Source organism: Primulina huaijiensis, chromosome 8 (genome assembly GCF_012295235.1).
Source record: "Primulina huaijiensis isolate GDHJ02 chromosome 8, ASM1229523v2, whole genome shotgun sequence".
Lineage (NCBI taxonomy): Eukaryota > Viridiplantae > Streptophyta > Magnoliopsida > Lamiales > Gesneriaceae > Primulina > Primulina huaijiensis.
In genome coordinates this window covers 6408101-6428488 of record NC_133313.1, presented here as the reverse complement: position 1 = coordinate 6428488, position 20388 = coordinate 6408101, and the positions used below count along the sequence as shown (strand labels likewise).

The following is a 20388-nucleotide window of genomic DNA, read 5'->3' as shown; positions in this document are numbered from 1 at the left end:
CTGTTTTACCAACACTGTAGGGGATCCGGATTCGACGTATGTATGTTTGGTTCAGTTTTATAACATATAAATTTTCTGATGACATCATCTCATGCAAGAATGTATTGAGTATTATCATCTTATGTATATAATTTCTTTAATACCCCAAGTTGTATTTGAAATTTTAAAATATGATGTATTGTGTAAGAATATAACATCATAATCATGTATTTCGGAGTGATATAAAGTTGATATAAATATAATGATTTTGTATGGAAATGCGAAAATGGACAAAATATTATATAGGAGTTTATAGAGTAGTGTATGATAGTTTTGTTTTAAGAGAAAGAAAACACAGTTCAAAAAAAATTAACCATGGCCTATGAACCGCAAACATATATACCTTCAGCATCCTCGATTCCTGTTTAGTCTCTTCATTGGCTACTTATGTAACATCCGAAAAACCAACGTACGTAAACCACATGCATGCAAATTATTTTAATTGCTTAATTATTTTATTTAATTGATTTTAAATGCTTACTTGATATTTATTAAATGATTATATGACATGGTTTCATGAAATTGAAAGATTTTACCCGAATATTCGATAATAGGCAGGGGAAAGGAGACCGGAGACGACCAAGACAAGAATATTTATTTTTCATTAAATATTTTCAAGGCTTCCAAATATGATTAAAAATGATTTTATTTTTCTAAAAATGTTGGAGTTCGAGTTATTTTATGAGTCGAGCTCGATTTTTTCCGGAAAGCCGGTTTTGGGTAAAAGATGAGTTTTTCAAAGATCAAAATTATTCTTTTTGGAAACTAAATTTTATAAACTTTTATGTTTTAGTTAATTAAGAGTTATTGGACCCAATTTAATTAAATTAAATAGGCCCAATTGCTCCTATACTTGGAGGCCCAAAACCAAAGCTCATTAGCATGCAAAAGTAAATCTATAAATATGTTACCTAGGCTTTTGAGAGCACCATATCAGCCGAAAAACACACACTTGCACACACTAATTTTCTAAAATAAGAGAAGGAGGAAAATCTAGGATTCTTCGTCGTCCGGTCGTCCATCTTCGCACCCTCGCCGACGATTGAATATTCGAACGTTTTAAACGCAAAGACACGTTTTCTAATTTTTTTGAATCATCATTCAAATCATATTAGGCATGTTTTAATTGTGTATGCATGAAAAATATTAGTGTTCGACTATTTTTATGGTAGAACAATTATTTTCAAAAATATGATGATTTTACGCTTGTTTTGAAAACGTTATGATTCCAAGGGATAGGCTGCCAGCTAGAGATGATTTTTGATTAAAACATGAACAAATTTAAGAGGAAAATTACATGCTGGAACCACTTGATCGAAGGTAGAACACCTAAGGTCTTCTAGGAAGGGCCGTGCGCTTGGGTGGTCATGGGGTCGGCTACTGTGCATGGCGAGTTGGGGCTCGGCCAAGGCTGGTTCAAGGGTAGTGTTGGTCTCAGTCTAGGGCTAGGTTGGGTCCTAGGGCGGCTAGGGTCCGAGGGAGTGGCTAGGAAAAAGTCCTAGTGAACTAGGACTCCCCTCCCCCCCACACCACGCACGCAAGGGCTGGTTTGTGAGGGGAGAGGCTTGCGGCTGGCCTGGGGGCAAGCCAGGCTGATCCATCAGGGTCCAAGGGAGGTGGTCAAGGTTCGGGTCATGGGTTGGTGCAGGGTGGTGCGACGTGGCTTGAGAAAAACATGAGGGAACACCTTGGGCGCGTGCGGCTGCTGTTCATGTTCAAGTGGCTTGCAACGTGGGTTCAGGGGCTTGGTTGGGTCTGAGCGTGGTCCAGGGTCGGTGAGGGTCAGGTGGGCTCAGTGGTGGCTCGAGTAGAAGAGTCGTAGGGTCACTAGGAGTCTTAGGCGAGAAGGGAATGCACACGCGCAGCTTTGCATCTTCTGTTCAGGGTCCGTGCGCAAGCTAGGGTCATGTTCTAAGGGTCAGGGTTGGTCTGGCGGGTACCTAGATGGGTTGGCTAGGGTCTGGCTTGGGGTGGCTCGACCGTGGCTCGACGAAATTGGGAGATGGCTCTGTGGGTTCAATAAAGGGTCAATATTTCGAATTTAATGAATAAAATTTGGAGCCATGGGTCCATGGGGGTTGTTCATGGCTCACAAGGGTAGTTTAGGTAATAAAAAGTCTATGTTTAAAATTTGAGAAGAAAATATTAAGTTTTGAATTTTTTCGGGATTTAAACGTCTCACAAATCGTTAATTAAATAATTAATTGAAAAGTCTCGAATTAAACTGAATAAAATAATAAAAAATTAGATTTAAGCTTAAATAATTATTTGGGATAAGTTCGTGTCATTAAAAGTAAGAAAAAGTCAAAAACGAGAATTTTTACGTCTAGGGGCAACACGATCATTTTACACTTGGGTAATACGTAAAAGCTTGGCAATATCCCGAAGGATCATAATGCATGTTAAATGATTTAAAATGATGATTTTGATGAAAATATGATATTTTATGATTTATGGTAAAGTTGTGCAATTTTTACTGTTAAAAATGCTATTTTTGAAAAGTCATGACATTTTATGCTTTTAAAAGAAAAGAAAAAATATTTTGAGGGATGTGAATTAACTGTGACAAATGATATATGATATGAGGGGGGATCCATTTTAAAAAAGAACGGTGAACTTACAAATTTGTGGAGACGTCATGAGGGAAAAGGCCCCAGAAGGAGCCCGTTTACTGGAAAAAGCCCTAGAGGGAGCCCGACGATTGTATTTTTCATGGTGGAGCCTACTGTCCGCCCCCTTGGGCCATGTGGAGCTGAAGACTGATCAGTCGACTGGAGGATAAAAGCTAGTCGCTTTCAAGGATCAAACTTCACCTAAAATGATAAACGTTTGAAAGCTTTACGATTAAAATGATTTTACGATTTTATATTTTATTTATGCTTCAAGCTATTTTAAATAAAAATATGATTTTTAATGCATGTGATTGTATATGTATTATTTGCTATTCATGTTTAGGACGTGTCGAGTCATTAGACATACTAGTTTTGAATGACACATGATTTGTTGATATGAAGAGGCACTGACGCTTGAGTGGATCGAGTGCGGCAGTACACTCCCGAGGGACATTCATTTTCCGCACTAGCTTGATAGATGAAGATTTATATTAACAAATTTATTAGAGATATTTTTATGCTTTAATTTTATGTTAGTTGATCTTTTTAAAGGTCGACATAGGATTTGTGGTTAGTTGATGATTTAGGGATATTTTTATGCACATGAGATTTCAAATGTTAAATTATTATGATTTATGAAAATGTTAAGTTTATTTTATTTGGAATTTTTGAGTTTATTATTTTTTTAAAAAAAGGTCGAGGTCGTTTCAGTTGGTATCAGAGCCAAGGATCCCCAAAAGCTTGTGTACTGTCACTCCGAGAAGCTCAAGAAGTCACGCATCAAATATGTGAGTTTTAAAGCCTTATATTTTGTATGCTAAAATTCTTTTAAATGCTTTTATGATGCATGATATAAATGTTAGTTGCATGCTGCATGAAAAATTTTAAATGCATGTTGGTTTCGTGGTTGGAAGACGTGTACAAAAATGCCTCCTAGAAGGATTTTGCGTAGGAATGATGAGGTTAGACATGAGGAGGAGATTCCACAGCCTCCACCTAATCAAGATGCTAGGACACGTGTACTAGCCGGTATGTCACGTTTACTAGAGCAACACGTAGGAAATGGAGCGAGGGTTAGATCGGAGGCTGCATATGAGCGTTTTAGGATGATGAACCCCGAGGATTTTCATGGCACTACTGATCCATTCATTTTTTAGAGATGGATTCGATCTTTGGAGGCTATTTTTCGTTACATGGAGATGGCAGACGCTGATTGAGTTCGTTGTACCATCTATTTATGGTGGGAGAGAGCGGAGCGAGGAGTGAATTTAGCGACTTTGACATGGGAGGATTTCAAGAGGGTGTTCTATAATAAATATTTCACATATGATGTTCGTGCAGAAGTTTGATAGGGGGTGTCACTTTGTGCCCTTGATTGCCAATGATGCTACAGAAAAATTACGACACTTCGTAGATGGTTTGTGTAATAGCCCAACCTTTATCATGTTAATCTCTATGGTTTATTATTGTTATGATCATGTTTTATAATTTAATGGTTGAGATTATGTTAAAGGGTTATTGTTTATGGTGTTGTTTATTGAAATGAGATTAGAATGGTTATGGTTATGTTTATTGGAATAGTTGTTGGAGTTATGTTATATAATTGTGATTGAGAATGGTAATGAATGGGTAGAATAGAAAGTTGATCTTGAGCCAAATAGGAAATGGAAGTGCATAAACAATATGAAAAATGCGGCAATAGTTGTGATTTTTAGCATAATATTTTGTATATTGATCCAATTGATGTGAGGCTACTTTCATTAGAAAGATAAGATATAATGCTATAACTTTTATGTTTTGAGTTTTGTTCAAGTCATTAGGGAAGACGAGCCAAAAGTGGCCCGAAGTGTGTCGTGTGTATCGTTGTTCTTGCACTGACACATGTTGGGAGAATGAGCATAACTTTTTACTCAAAACTTCAAATGACATGAAGCCAATTGGAGATTTAAGCCAAGACATAGAAATACAACTTTCATGTTTACCACTTTTCCTAATTATGAAGGAAAAAGGCATTTCTGGAGCAATATTTGAGGAAGTTGCTCGCAGCACGCTGCAGGTGGCAGCGCCTAGCTCTGGCGCCTAGGTGGTTCCAAGCAGCGCTGCGGGCAGGCACCACAGCGCCAAGGAATGGCGCCGCGGCGCTAATCAATGCAGAAGTGCCATTTTAAAACACGTTTTTAGGCACTAAAAGGTTTATATATTGCATTGGATATGGCTTATTCTTATTTCCAATTTCTTTTCTCTTCTCCTTGATCGATCAAACCCTTCCTCCCTCAAGTTTTTCTTCCCTTCAATTCTTCACTTCAAATTTAAGGATTATAGTATATTTCTTAGTTTCTCCTACCTAAATCTTCAAGCTTCAAGGTAAGAACTTACTATTCTTGGAGTTTATATGGGTTTGGAGTATTGAGGGTTAAGTTGGGTTCATGATTCATTGGATTATTGGAGATGATTTATGATTATGATTATGATTATTGTTGTAGTATTCATTCAAGATCATCATAGCCATCATAGTGACTGTGGGTAGTAAGTGAAAGCTCTTCCTTATGCTCACATTATTTATATATGTATCAAGCCATGTTATTGTTAACTAGCTCCTTCCATTGACATATAATTGATATGTATATTGTTATATATATTCATTGTTCCAAGATTACTATTGAATTCATTGACAAAAGAGCTAGTAACTCATTGTTCCTACCAAGTGTTTGATGTATTGCCTCAATGAAGTTTCCTATAATTAAAGCCAAGGAATGATAGTAATTCATGCATGTCATTGGCCAATCACATGATTATGAAGTATCTCTCACAGTTTTGATATTTATATCAAAGAGATACTTGCCACATGTCACAGGTCACAGGTCACAGCACTGTCATTTCCTTCCTTTAATTCATGACATGATACCATTTACATTGATTTGAGACTTATGATTCATTCTTCATTGTCATTGCCAAAATGCCATTGCCATAGCCATGTTTTAAGCCAAAGCTATATATATGTAATTTCTACGTACAACTTTCTATTTACTGAGTTTATTCTCATTCCAGTTAATGTCATGTGATGCAGGTGATAAAAAAGACTGAAATGGATTGTTTGAGGCGGGAGAAGTCATATAAAATGCCATGGGAAAGACTTTTTGGTTATGTCACTTTAAATTGTTGTGGAGTGAACATATGTAAAGCTTTAAAATATCATGTATTTTGGTAATGAATGATGGGAAAACTTTGTATTGTCTTTTGATTATGTATAGATAATATGTTGTGACTAGTAATGTTGCTAGTTTTAAGAAATGGTTATAATGTAAATGCTATTTAGTACTTTTCCTTTTAAATGAAATGCTTCCGCGTACGTTATTTCTATTAAATGTTATTGTCATGGAAGTGGGTTGTTTCAGTTTGAGGCCGACTATCCGACGTGATGTGATGCTCAGCAACTCTACTGATTATACTACTGTCGTTGCCAAAACTTTTAGAGCCGAGCAGTCACTGAAGGACATTGAGTGGGAGTTGCAACGAAAGGGGAATCGTGCTCAGCAAACTAGTTATTCCTGTAAATCTCTACGAACGACTCTCCTCTTTGATCATCTAATCAGGTTCACGATCGAAAATATCTTCCTTGCTTGGATTGTACTAGAAATTGCAAGCGATTTTTGCGTTGAGGTTGTAGTCTCCGAATTTCCAAAATCCAAAGATGGTACAGCGAAGGCGGCGCGGCGGTGGAAGAATAAGGAAGGCCGAAAATATTTCTTCACCAATTCTTGTGATGGCCGAGAGTTTATTTTCCAAAGTGGGAAGGTTTTGTAAATTTTGTGCTTATTTATTCTTAATCAATAATTAACCACATACTTATTGGTTCTTAATCAATAATTAAGCAAATCTAATTTGCTTTTGTGGCAAAAAATTCCTTCCAACAACTTCATGAAGTGGCCGAACACTTGCTTTAATTGAGGAGAGGATTTGTGTACAATTTTTCAACAACCCATAATGAGGCCTAATGGTGTATATATATATATTGATACTCATAATCTAATTAAGAGTCCCTCTCTCACAAGTACTCTACATATATCATTATATTAAAACTCCCCTATAATTAATATATAATGTATTTATTAGCTTTTAATAATACATGATATAATAATACCATATACACATATTTTATATTACTATATAAAATATATACATGTATATGTACATTAAATTAAATAACTATTATTTAATTTATTAATTAACTCCTTCGTTAATTTTATTTTAGACTCCTCTAGAAATTTATGAGAATTTGTACATGTTAGTAGTCACCACTACTAGCACCAACATTTAATTAGTAAATTCCACATTCACCAAATAAATGAGTCCGAACTCATTATAACTCCGATCGATGATCCGAGAGCGTCGATGTACCAAGGATACAAGTCTTGTTTATATAATGAAAATCGAAAATTTCGAATGTCAAAATTTTCACTTACCATATTGGGCTGCTGCCAGTTTTAGTGAACTCCTTCACAAAACAGGCAGTTCCACTCTCCTTCCTTATTTAGCAATCATGCTAACTTCCATTTCTTCTATCCTATGGAATCAGCTCATAAACTCCTTTATAAGCATCCAGTTTGACCTCTATCAAACTATATTCGTCAAATTCCAACTTTTTGAAATTTGATTATCTCAACGGAAACACAGAATCCGATACTTGTGTGACCCTCAATGGTTCAGGAATACAACTAGCTGTGGATTCACATCTCCATGTAATTTAGAATAACATTTATTTTTATTCGGGTTTACCCTAGTTAACCACATTCTTTACATCAACTCCTTGATCAAGAATGTCAGAACTCATTTTTGATTGCATCCATCGGATCATGGTAAGAGCGTTTAGTAGCATCGCCCCATGATCCCCTACGTATAACTGATAGTGCCTGCAAGAACCTTTAGTCATGATTAGCGTACAATACGGTCATTTCAAAACATATATTGAAAATTATACTACTTAAAAATACTACTAAATTTTTTTTAAAAGCTAATACATGAAAATCCCATAAATGCAAGCATGCAGGACTGCTGAAAAATATGTAGTTTTTAAAAATAATCGTAATCTAATGACGAATAAAATACTGCAGTTTAAAGTTTGCCGACACGGCCATCGATAATAAAACAAGTAAAAATCGTGGGAATCCTCAACTTATCATAACAAGAGAATAAAACTGATCAAGTCTACTCAAAACTCATAAAACGTGATGTGCGGAAAATATGGACCTCAGGTCATGTGCGCATATCCAGCCCTGCCTACTCAGAATTTGGCACCTCCAGCCTCCTCATCGACATGCTCACCTGCATCATTCACGCCCAGTGAATCTAAAGACTCAAAACACCTGTAACGTTAATACCAAGTACATATACATACATGCAACAGTGAAAAGTACCGTAATAAAAAAACAATTCATGATCTTTAAAGCGTAAACGTAAAAATAACAAAGTATATGTGTCGAAACATATCTCACATAACATCATATACGTTTTCATTTCTTTTAATTGAATTCCATTCATTAGTTGTGATTTTCGTATCATCATGTCAGTCGCTGGATCCATCTACGTGTAACCACGGTACCCGACGGCGGGGACATCAGCGACAACATTACCTGTCCACTGAGCATTGACCTTACATGTCATCGTGTCGTCGTACTATCACAACCAACTCCCATCATTCAAAACATGTCATTATATTCATCACTTAATAAAATCATGCATATACATAAATTTTTCTTGAAACCAAGCATGCAACGTAATTTTCATATTTACATAAAAATCATGAACATGATACATTAACATTTAAAAACATGATAAATCGTGATTAGGGGCCTGCCAGGACTAAAAATCTCGACTCGGTTGCAAAATGACCATTTTTCTCCTAGAAATCCAAAATGACCATTTTTTTACCCATGGACCTCTAAATTTCGACCCGAAGCTTACCAAACTCTTAAAACATCCCAAAACATATTTATAAGCATTTCTTAGACGTAAACTCGAGCTCGATTCAAAACTTACATGATTCGTTTTAAAACATGGACCGAGGTCTTGTTTTAACCCGAATCAACTCGGAACTTAACCAAAATTTTCCCAACTCAAACCATGACTTAACTCCACTAGACCAGCCCCTAAACCAATAATTCCAGATCACTTGTGACCCCAAAATTAAAACCGAAAGCTGCTGGAAATTATGACGCACAAGCAAGCCAAATCCCTAGTGCACCAACTTTCCATAACTCGCTCCTAGACCTAGCCAACCCGACCAAGCCTTGAACCAACGTCTCTTAGAGACAAAAACATACCTAGGGCACCCTGCTGGACAACCTAGTCGTGCATTCAGCCCGTGACTTCGGACGTGAAAGGACACTCGACACAAGAAAAAACCACCCGACCACCCCTCGACTTCATGCACCACGATCGACCCCTAAAGTGTGACAAGCCGTGGTTGAGCCATCATGAGCCCCGTCTCAGGCCCATTAGGGACTGGACCATGGCTCAGTTCTAATCCTCTGCAGCCGATCCTCTCTCCCTTGCCCGATCTAGCCGCCAACACCCCAAAATTACCCTAAACTCGATCGACTCTTGCATGATTTGAGGGACACTCAACACCAGCACTTAAGTCGCTTAATCCTTGACATGCTCAGCCCCTTAGCAACCCCTTCGGCAGTCCCCTTTCCAAAATCAAGACAACCGAAGCATAAAAAAATTTAATGTGCAAAGCTCACATATTCAACATACACGACACACACATGGCAACATATACAATGTGAATGATGAGAAATGGGATACAAGGCGTGCCTTGTCGTGTAAATTCTCACAAACTCGAAGAAATGCGCGTCGGGGAAGCAACAGAGGAGCAGGAAGGAAACCTTCTTGAGAAATAATGAAGGAATATCGATGGGGGCTGGTTGCTGCTGTAAAAAGGTGAGGGAGAGGCTGTTGATGGGGAGGGAGGGCGGCCACTAGTAGGGAATAGGGTTAGGGTTTGCTAGGGTAGGATTTAAATAAATAAAACATGCAATAATGGGTTTAATATAAATTTTAAAATGATTAAAAATGGTTTTGAGCCTATTAAGCATTAAAAAAACCCATCAAGCCCAAAAACGCTCCCGAAAAATATTTCGTTTAGGTATATTTTTGAAAATATTGCCCGAGTTCTCAAAAAGTCCTCTAATTCGATTAAATTTGCGTACCGATTAAAAATATGACCCGACGAGTAAAAATACCCACCATGGCTCAATTTCCAAAAAATACCCTTAAAACACTTCAAATTAATAAATTAAAATTAATCATTCAATAAAAATATTTTTCCTGATAATCCCCGGTCTCCGTTCTTCGTTCGAGCACGAAATACACCTAATGCATGAAACTTTAAAATAATCATGAAATAAACCTTAATCATGCAATAATTATGCATTAAATGCATAAATATCATTAAACACATATTTTAAAATAAAACCATAGATTGCATGCATTCAGGTTACGTAGATCAAATTTCCTGGACCTTGCATATATCCTGATCGAATTTGAAACCATTGATATATCAGGAGTTGCATATGAATTCGACAACGATGCGATTTATCTTTGAGTACTAATAGTGTCATGATATGTGCAACTAGGAAAACACCTTTCTCTAAAGCACATTTCTTGCTCTGGCCAGAGACTCCTTGCACTATTAACTCATCAGATTACATAGGATATCTTCACCCGTAGGAGAACGGTGAATCCCCGACTACAATGCATTTGCTCCTATGTATTTTGAAACTACGCCCAACATTGCCACCCGATGACCTTCGATGGAGTCGGTAAACGGATCAAAGTGCATGCTAGTACGTATAGCCCCTACATTGTCCCGGGTCAAAGGACTAATGGTGTACGACCATAACTACAGAATATTCTACTCGATAAGTTGTAACCACTTGGATAGTCGATAGAGGGTTGTTCAGTACATCATCATATGATCACACATCTGTGTGAATGGACATCTCTATGCCCTTGCCAATGAAACAAGACGTTTACATCACATATGCTAGTCTCAAGCTCGAGCAACCTTTATCCTTGTTTTAGACGGTTGATTCGACTAAGAACCTGTTTAGAATATACGGTACATTTCCTAATGAATTTGATGATCTTACGTTGCGACGCAGACCTCATGGTATCTATTGTATATTCAAAGACTTTATCTATGCAGCTTGCGTGGGTATACATATAAAGTATAATGCCATAATCGAATAAAATCGTAAAATATTATTAAAATAAAGATTGGTTTACATTAGAGTCAATAAAGCTCGAGCCACAATTTGGCTTGCCGAGTACCTACTCTAACAATCTCTCACTTGCCCTATACCCAACTACCTATAGATCTTAGACTCATTGCTTCGCGTTACTTCTCAAACAATGGTCCTGACAGGTGCTTCGTCAGTGGTTGCAACTTAATATAGCAATTGAGATAACAATGATCAAAAATTTTAATTATAATAATAAACATAAAATATGTTAATAATAATCAATCAAACATTGTTTTGTTCGTGAATGAGATGATAAATGATGTATGATATATGAATGATAAATGAATTTACATATATAATATAATAATTTATAACTATAATCTTTTTTATAATTTGAACTAAACTTTGACGAAATAAAAATATGTAATGAATTTATACATCATCATTTATAAAAAAAATAGTGCCAAATAGAAAAAACAACATAACGAAAATAATAAATTAATAATAGTAATATAATAATAAGAACCTTTCTTCAACCGTTGATTAAAAGTTTCAAGCTTTTGGTGTACAAATTTGTAAGTTTAATTTATGTTTTTTATTTTTATTTTTAATTTAAAAATAAATAATACATAGTTTAGCTTGTATGACATGCTAAATTATTTGTGCTAAATCATCACCTTACTATGATATAATCTATATTTGTTTTTAACTCGGATTCAATATGAGATAACAAAAAATTTATTTAAGTTTTGGAATTCTAAGAAATAATAAAATGTTTTTGGTTAAAACATAATGTAATAGATGAACCAGGAGATTATAAATACAAGGTTCGAGTTTAATCGGGAAATTATAAATTCATGTTGCAGCTCTTTAGCTTGCTTAACTGAGAAATGAAGTTTAAGGCGTTTGTGGGTGTTTTTATGAATTTATGTTCATGAGGTGGACCTAGGTAAAATCTTTTACGCAACGTTTGGTAGCATGGATTAAGTAGGTTTGTGTTTTTTTTCATGCTTATCCAATGTTTGGTACATTTTTAATTAAACTCACCCAATCTATTCTCCAATGGACTATATTGTACTAGCCTGGTTAAAATAAACTCATGTCACAGGCCAATATTAATAGTCATTCTTTCTATCAAACGTGGCTTTTCCTATAATACCTTTTCTTCCAACCAAGAAGCCCAAAAACAGAGTCTTCCTCCAACTAAACAACAACGTACGAAGGAAGAAAGGGGAGTGACTTAGGTATTTGCTGTCTGCGGAGAAATCTTCTGAAATCATGTAATTAGTGTTGAAATTCTTTATTTCACACTTGAATTTGCAGAAGCTGTTGTCAAAATTAAGTTTTGTAAGGTTAAATTTTCGGATGTAAGTTGCAAAATTTTGCAGAAATCTGAGGAGGCTTTCACTGTGTCAGTAAATGACTTTTCTTTCTGTTTATGGTTTCTGCAAAAAATATGTTTTGTTTCTAGTTTGGGTTGACATAGTTTAATTCAATATTGTCTTCTTTTGTGTTTGTATTTTCTGTATTTGACGAAACCGTTGTATCTTTCCTTTGTAATATTATTCTTATGCCGCGCTTGTTTTTCGATTTCATCAATGTTATTTCATTACAATCGAAGACCAAATCTGAATAATCATATGTCAATTTATTACTTAAAACACTGTGCTAGATGTGCGTGTAATAATCGAATTTTAAATAATGGATTTTGTTAATAGTAAAGAAAGAACTGTGTTTTGTAGTGAATTAAAATTTGTTTTGAAATATAATTGGATGTATTTTTTAATAAGCCTTGAAAAACAAAAAATTTGTTGTTCACCCTACAATACTGTCTTTGTTTACAATATATGAAATTCTATTAGGTATTTGTAAATGCATTTTTAAAAACATTTAAATTAGAACTTTTTTTGAAGTATCTTCGACAGATGACCATTGTGCGTAGACACATTTTACTTTTTGTGATGCTTAACCAAATCATGTGTCGATCTTTCTTGATTATGTTACTCTTGAGACGACATCGATTGAAGTTACGTGCGAAACGACTTTGAAATAGGAGATGTTCAATGTGTGGTGAACTTGCGAATGAATAGGAATGCATTTGCACGATTGTGTTACTTGCTAACTAATGTTGGATGACTAGTTGAGTCTAGATATGTTCGTATTGAAGAGAAGGTCACCATGTTTCTGTCTATATTGGCTCATCACAAGAAAACTCGACTTGTTGGTCATGACTATGTACGTAGTGGCCATACAATCAGCACCCATTTCCATCAAGTGCTCCGATTAATTCTCATGTTACATCCTATACTACTGGTGAAAGCATCCTCTGTCGATGATGCTTGCACCAACGAATCTTGGAAATGATTCAAGGTAAGCTCAAACCATTGTTAACTACTTGTACAAAATAAACATTTGAACTACTCATGTATGAATATTGTGATAGTTACATTGATATTAACTTATTATTCATAAATTGGACAGGGATGTCTTGGTGCTTTGGACGGAACGTATATAAGTGTACATGTACCTACCATGGACAAGGCACGATATAGAACAAGAAAAGGTACTATTGCAGTCAACGTTCTTGGGGTTTGCGACCGGGACATGAAGTTTATATATGCACTTACGGGGTGGGAGGGATCTGCAGCAGATGCTAGAGTTCTTAAAGATGCATTGACTCGTGATGAGACACTGAAAATTCCAAGAGGTTTTGTTACTATGATTTTTTTATAATTAACTGTTGTGTGTGAGTTTTATTTTTTAAATATTGGTTGCAAACATTGTTATTTCTTTCTTCATAAATTTACTGCTTACATAATCTGTAACGCCCCAGATTCGACGACTGTCATCACTGTACCAAGACGAGTCTTTCCAGCGTGCTTATGTCCTCACTCACACGCACCCTAGGAAACTTCCCAGGAGGTCACCAATCCCAGAATTGCCCCAAGTCAAGCACGCTTAACTTTGGCGTTCTTATGTGATGAGCTACCGAAAAGAAGATGCACCTTCGTGGTATGAGTAGTACATATCAAATCTTTTAAGCCCTCTTCAACTGTACAGTGCATTACATTGAACAGTCTCGGAATCCCTCTCCTTCCGGTGTAAGATCGGTTCATTCATGTTCCCTCCGCCTTGAAGCCTGCTAAGAGCCGCTCATTGTCCGTGCAACCTCATGGCACCGGCGAATCACCCCCCGCCCTGTTCGGCCCCGGGCCTCACATGCCCACTAGCTTCCGCTTGGTTTGACCCCAAACCACACCGTACTAGGAGAGGTCGACTTTGATACCAACTGTAGAGGTCGGCTCTGATACCGTACTAGGAGAGGTCGGCTCTTCTGAAAACTCCGTCTCCGCCGCGCCGTATTCGTCGTATCATTTTGTTTTCTTCTAAACATAATTCAGGCATGTATATCTTGTTCTTTTCTCTTCAATCAAGTCATATAATTATTTTAAAACATTACATATACATGATTTAAAAGGAGAAAACCGAAAATATGACAGCAACTTGAACAAAATTCTGCACAGATTTCTTGGCCATCATTTCATGCTTCACGGGTGAATTGTTTTTGTGATTTCAGGGTGTGGCTCGATTCCAGACGCTCAAAGCTGCACATAGACACATACTAGGGTGTGTTAAGATCATGTTGGTTGGTTGGTTCCAGCCCATGCATGTTAGGAAGAGACTTGACTGCAACTTCCCCCATAGTTGCAATATGTGTCTCGAATTTTGGTTGTTTGGATGCCTAAGGTGAGGGTTTGGATTGTGGTTGGCCTAGGGCCTATAACCATGGTTAGAACCCTTCCCTAGCATGCCTAGGACGTGACCAAGTCAGCCTTTCAAGGCTCGGTTCATGGTCCTATCGATTTTTGAAACATTACAACACAAGTGTCCCTCGGTTTCTTTTTCTGTTTTGGGTGAGTGAGTTTCGATTTTATGGTGTTGGGTGGATCTTGGTTGGCTTCTAGCCCTTAGTCATGGTTCACACAATACCTCGTGATGTCTAGATCAAGCCATGGTCAATCATATGGTCATTGGAGTGACCAAGACAGAAAGTGAGGCATTACACCCCACGCGTGCGCAGCATGGTTCTCGGGTGCGGGCGTGGTGTTGTTTTGGGTGGTTGCTTGGATTGTGGTTGCCTATGGCCCTTAGCCATGGTTCAAGCCATATCTTAGGATGTTGGTAAGTAGCTCTGGTCAGTGGCTCAAGCCCCAATGGCCATTAGCCTTGTAACGAAGCAAAGCAACACAGCTGCTGCCACGTTATTTGACAGCAACGTTGTCTTTGGTTGAGAGGTCATGTTCGAGTTCTTGGTTGGCTTTTAGCCTGTGGCCTTGGACTGGACAGTACCTAAATAAGTTAGAAAGATCATGTTTTTGGTCGTTTGTGATTTGGTTAAGTTTAGAAGTCGTACGAGAAATTACGGTGCAATGTGCCAAAGTGACTCTCGAAAGAGCGTTTCATGATTTTGGCCTCCACGCACAATTTTCGTGTATTACAGCCCTAAGGTTATGTTTTCCAGTATTTTAGGTGTATTTTAATCATGACTAAACGATGGTTCGATGTTGGTTCGGGTTGGTACGAAGTCATGGTTGGATACTAAGTTTGTTGGGCGTAATTGTCTCGTTTTTGGTTCGGTTATGAAGTGTTGGTCAAGTTGAGATTATTTGCATGTTTCTTACGTTAGAATTAGGTCGTAACAAGCCTGGGAACGATCCAACTCATTCGATAAAACAGGATTATAATTATATTACGTGCATAAAATATAAAATGTTTATTTTTGAGATATATGCGATATGTTTTGTGGCCACCTTACGCTTATGGGATTGCTTCACCCGGTGACTTACAACTGGTTTATGATTATGTATGGGTACGGATATCGAGTCCAATGGCTGTGATGATCTCTACTGCCCAGATCGTAGATATATTACCAATTGGGTTCAAATCCGGGTGTCGCCTGATCAAACAAAAAACCCGAACAGTACTAAAAACAGAATTTTTGCTCATTCAACGAGCATTCTCAATATTATGCCTTAAAAAAAAGGCTTTTTAGACGAATATCACATAGATATCTCAACCCCCGGCCCATCAGCGTATTCTTTTGTTTTACGGGTCTGATCAGGCGCTTACGTTCATGATATGTTACGGGCCACTTGCGTAGAACATTATCTCTACAGAAAAATTATGATATGCTATTTTGTGACAGGGCTCTATCGAGCAAACATTTTACGTACAATTTTTCAGATATGCACGTATTTATAATTACTCATGACACGATTTTCACGTTACGCTTTACGATATGATATTTTTACTTTGCATGCGATTTTATGATATTTATTTGTTATTCACGATATATGCATGCTGAGTCTTTAGACTCACTAGACTTGATTGTTGTAGGTACTAATGAGGTCGGGACCGAGGACGGGGACCAGTGAGCCAGCTTGGGTCAGCAGTAGTAGGAATCCGAGGACCTCATGCTTCAGTTTATTTATCTTTTTATGCTCAAACTCATTTTTACCTTGTTGAAATATTTTTAAGTTGTGGTTTGAAAACAACATTTACTTCCGCTGCTATTTTAACATTAAATCTTTTTATCAGTTTATTTTATGAATGAGGCATGTTATTTATTTAGAGAGAAAATTTTTAAATAATTCCGTAAATTTACAAATACGAAATACGGGCCTCTACATAATGTTAATGACATAATAACAAGATTATTATTTTCAGGTTGTTATTACCTATGTGACAATGGATATGCCAATGTCGAGGGATTCTTGACTCCGTACAGGCGAGTACGGTATCATAGGGATGCTTGGGGAAACCGTGAAAATGGCCCACATAATTATAAGGAGTTATTTAACTGGAGACACTCGCAAGCCCGAAACGTAATCGAAAGAGCCTTTGGTTTGTTGAAAAAAATATGGGCCATACTTCGAAGTCCTTCGTTCTATCCATTGAAGACATAAAACGGAATCATAATGGCATGTATGTTGTTGCATAACTTCATCAGGTCTAAAATGCCCGATGATCCAATTGAGGAATTGAATGATGATGTAGTAAGTCCGGCCAATGAGACACAAGATGATTTCATCAACAGCTTGGAATCTTCGGATGAGTGGGTTACGTGGAGGGAGAACCTCGCAATGTCGATGTGGAACAATTTGAACTAAAACATTCGGATTTGTGTACTTATTTCGTTTGAACTTTTGAAGAGATGTACTTGTGGCATTTGATGTTCATTACTTTTAAATGTTGAGAACATGATTGCATTTTATGTTATTTTGTTTTGATTAATTCTACCGTAATAATGTTGTTCTTTTTCGTTATTACAAAATGTGATTGTCAGTCATTGAACTTCTTTTTACATGCTTAACTAGTGGTCTGTATTATTTGCAGGAATAGAACAACGGCAGTGGCAACATCTTAATTATGGAAAGTGGAGAAACTTCGGAGAGTTGTGTTAGCAAAGCCAAAAAGCAGATAAGACAAGACGTAGTTGGAGTGAACGTGAAGAAAAGTTTTTTATACAAGCACTGAAAGAGGCTTCCATAGAAGGTTGGAAGAGCGACAATGGATTTCGGCCAGACTATTTATCTCTTCTTGAAAATCGTATGAAAGTTGCATTCCCTAACACAAACTTACGTGACAACCCACATATTAACTCCAAAGTTCATGTGTGGAAGAAATTGTACGGATATTTGGTGACAATATTAAGTAAAAGTGGAGTCGGATGGTACAACATAGAGAAGACCATTGAAGCTTCAAACGACATATGGGAAGCACTAATTAAGGTATTTTTTGTTCGAGATATTCTCGACTTTTGTTCTTTACAAAAAGTATGCAGCTCAGTATATTGTTTATAAAATTCTTAGACAGAAAACAATGTACGATCAATGAGACACAAAAGGTGGATCTATTACCATGATTGGTGCGAAATCTTTGGTAATGATCGGGCTACCGGAGACAAACCTGAACATTTTAATGCAGCAGTTCAAGAGGTCCTTACAATGACACATGAAGTACCAAACAATATAGGTATGAGCCTCGAAGAATTGTTTTTTGTTGACGAGGGAGCTGCTGAGTCAATGTCTGTGTCTCTAACACCATCCTCGCGACCAACATCAACTGCAAAGTCGAAGGGTAAGAAACGAAAGCAGGTGGATGATGCTGATGATGCGATAGTGGAAGCCATAAATAATTTCGCCATCATCACGAAAGATACAATGACGGACCTTATCAAACAATTGGCAACAGAAAAAGAAGCGGATGATGACAAGATGCGCGCAATGCACAAGAAAATGTGTTAAAGGTCATGGAAACAATTCCCGAGTTGAACGAAGATGAGAAAGTTATTGTTATTGAGTTATTGGTGGACAACCCTGCCAAGTTATCACTGATTTTACGTTTGGGTGATGCCGGAAGATTGAGCTTAGCGAGACGGTTGCTAAGATGAGGTTGAAGCTATGCCTTTACATGCGGCACTTTTGGGGTAATATTAAGTTTCCATGCAATCATTTTTTTGAAGTAATGAACTTGTGTGCACGTAAAACTTTCCATGACTTTTGTTGACTTATTTCTTGTTGTGAATTAACTTTTGATCAAGTTGTATTTGTATGTTTGATAAGAGGTCCCAAATTTGTTAAGAAGTGTAAAACAATCACACTATTGTTTACTATGTGTTCTCATAATTTAATTTTCTAGTTAAATTAATATGAAATATGTTCACTATTATTAAATGACCAATCGTTTAATAATCACTTTTTTTATAGGTTTTCTTTCAATTTCTGACATTATGTTTATAATAACTAACTTTTTTTTTTCAATAAGAATTTTTTTAAAGTAATGATATAAAATAATGTACCTTACAGTTTCTGAAATTATGTTTAATCACAAGCCACACATTATACTGAAGTTGTTTCTTTCAATTTCGTAAACATGCACTCTTGCATCAAACAATTATGTTGGGCTGGAAATTTGTTAATTACACAAAATTATCTGAGATATAAAGCTAAATATCATAAGTTCATTACAAATTAATGAAGCTTAAGCATCAAAACGTACTAATAATTGTTCATACACAACCCATTGTACAACACCAGAAAACCAAACTAGTCTTGCCCACCTAGCCGTCGAGTACATATATACAACTATAAAACAATCAAAAATAAAAAAATGGTGGTTGCAAGACCGCATCACTTAAGGAAGAAAGTAACATGTTTAGCCACTTGAGTCGTCCGATGTTTCGACAATAACAACAGGTACACAATTATATGTTGTAACACGCTTCTTCATTGAGCTACTCTCTGCAATACAGCCACGTTTCTTGGTTGTTAAATGCTTTCATTAGTTCTTTGTAGTACATGTCGGCGACAGGGTAAAAGTCTTTGTTCGGCCTGCTGTTTTCTTCAATGAAAGTGAAGGAGACACACCCACCATATTTTTGGTCTTTGATGCTTCTGGAGGTTGATCATCACCATTGATTTCTTCATCTGATAACAGAGATATCACTAGTATTATATACTTGCTCGTAACATAATCTTGAGAGTAGCTAGGGAAAGTCATAGACATTTTTTTGGCTACAAAAACAAGAGATGTGTTATTTTCGGCTGCATGAATTGCACAAAGCAATTCACACTACACCACGCCCTTAAGTACACAATAAAAAACATTTATTACACACAAATCTACAAAAATTTATATCATATCCTCTGAGATATCAAATTTCATTGATTTGATATTATAGGCAATTTAGGTCAAATCCTATACATATACATTCATTTTTATTCAGTATATGACAATTCAAAATTATTACATACGTTAGGAGACAGAAACTAATGAATTATTATTCAGAAGTGCATTTAAAGCTTATCCCATCAATCTGCTTACATGTTTGTAAATAACCACGACAAGTGTGAAGACAACATAGACACCTAACTGACCTTGGGCTGCAGCAAGATGGAAGGTTGAGTTTACTTGAAATCTTACACCAATTGCATCGCAATGAAGAAGCACAACTCATCAATACTCTGCACCTTAATCCCTGGCCATTATCCATCCTCTGCCCTATGGAAATTCCTATACAAACAGTTGTTGAACACAGTTTATGTTGAATTAAAAAAAATGTAAACATATGAAAATGAGAGAATGGGTTTCTTGTTGTCATCTTACCATTGCTTCATTGTAGATAAGGTTACTACTGAAGTTACATTGATTGATGAAGGCAATAAGACAAATGTAATTATGAAAGTAGATTCTAAATTATATTGAACATGAGAATCTAAACTAAAATAAAGTATAGTATTACCACTATTTGAATGAAAGCAGCCAAAAATTACAAAACCAATTACTTTTATATTCCATAACAAAATAGTGATAACAAATAGTCAAATACAATATCAAACATCACGTCTTCTCCATTTCGCACCACGATATTACAAAAAAATAAACCTAGACACAACATATTACTTACCTAGAAATAATAATAACAAGTA

At 36.5% G+C, this 20388-nt stretch overlaps 1 pseudogene; it reads left to right on the top strand.

The window, feature by feature from the left end:
• The first annotated feature begins 3577 nt into the window (after nt 1–3577).
• LOC140982034 (protein ANTAGONIST OF LIKE HETEROCHROMATIN PROTEIN 1-like) lies at nt 3578–18420 on the top strand (annotated as a pseudogene).
• The last annotated feature ends 1968 nt before the right edge of the window (nt 18421–20388 follow it).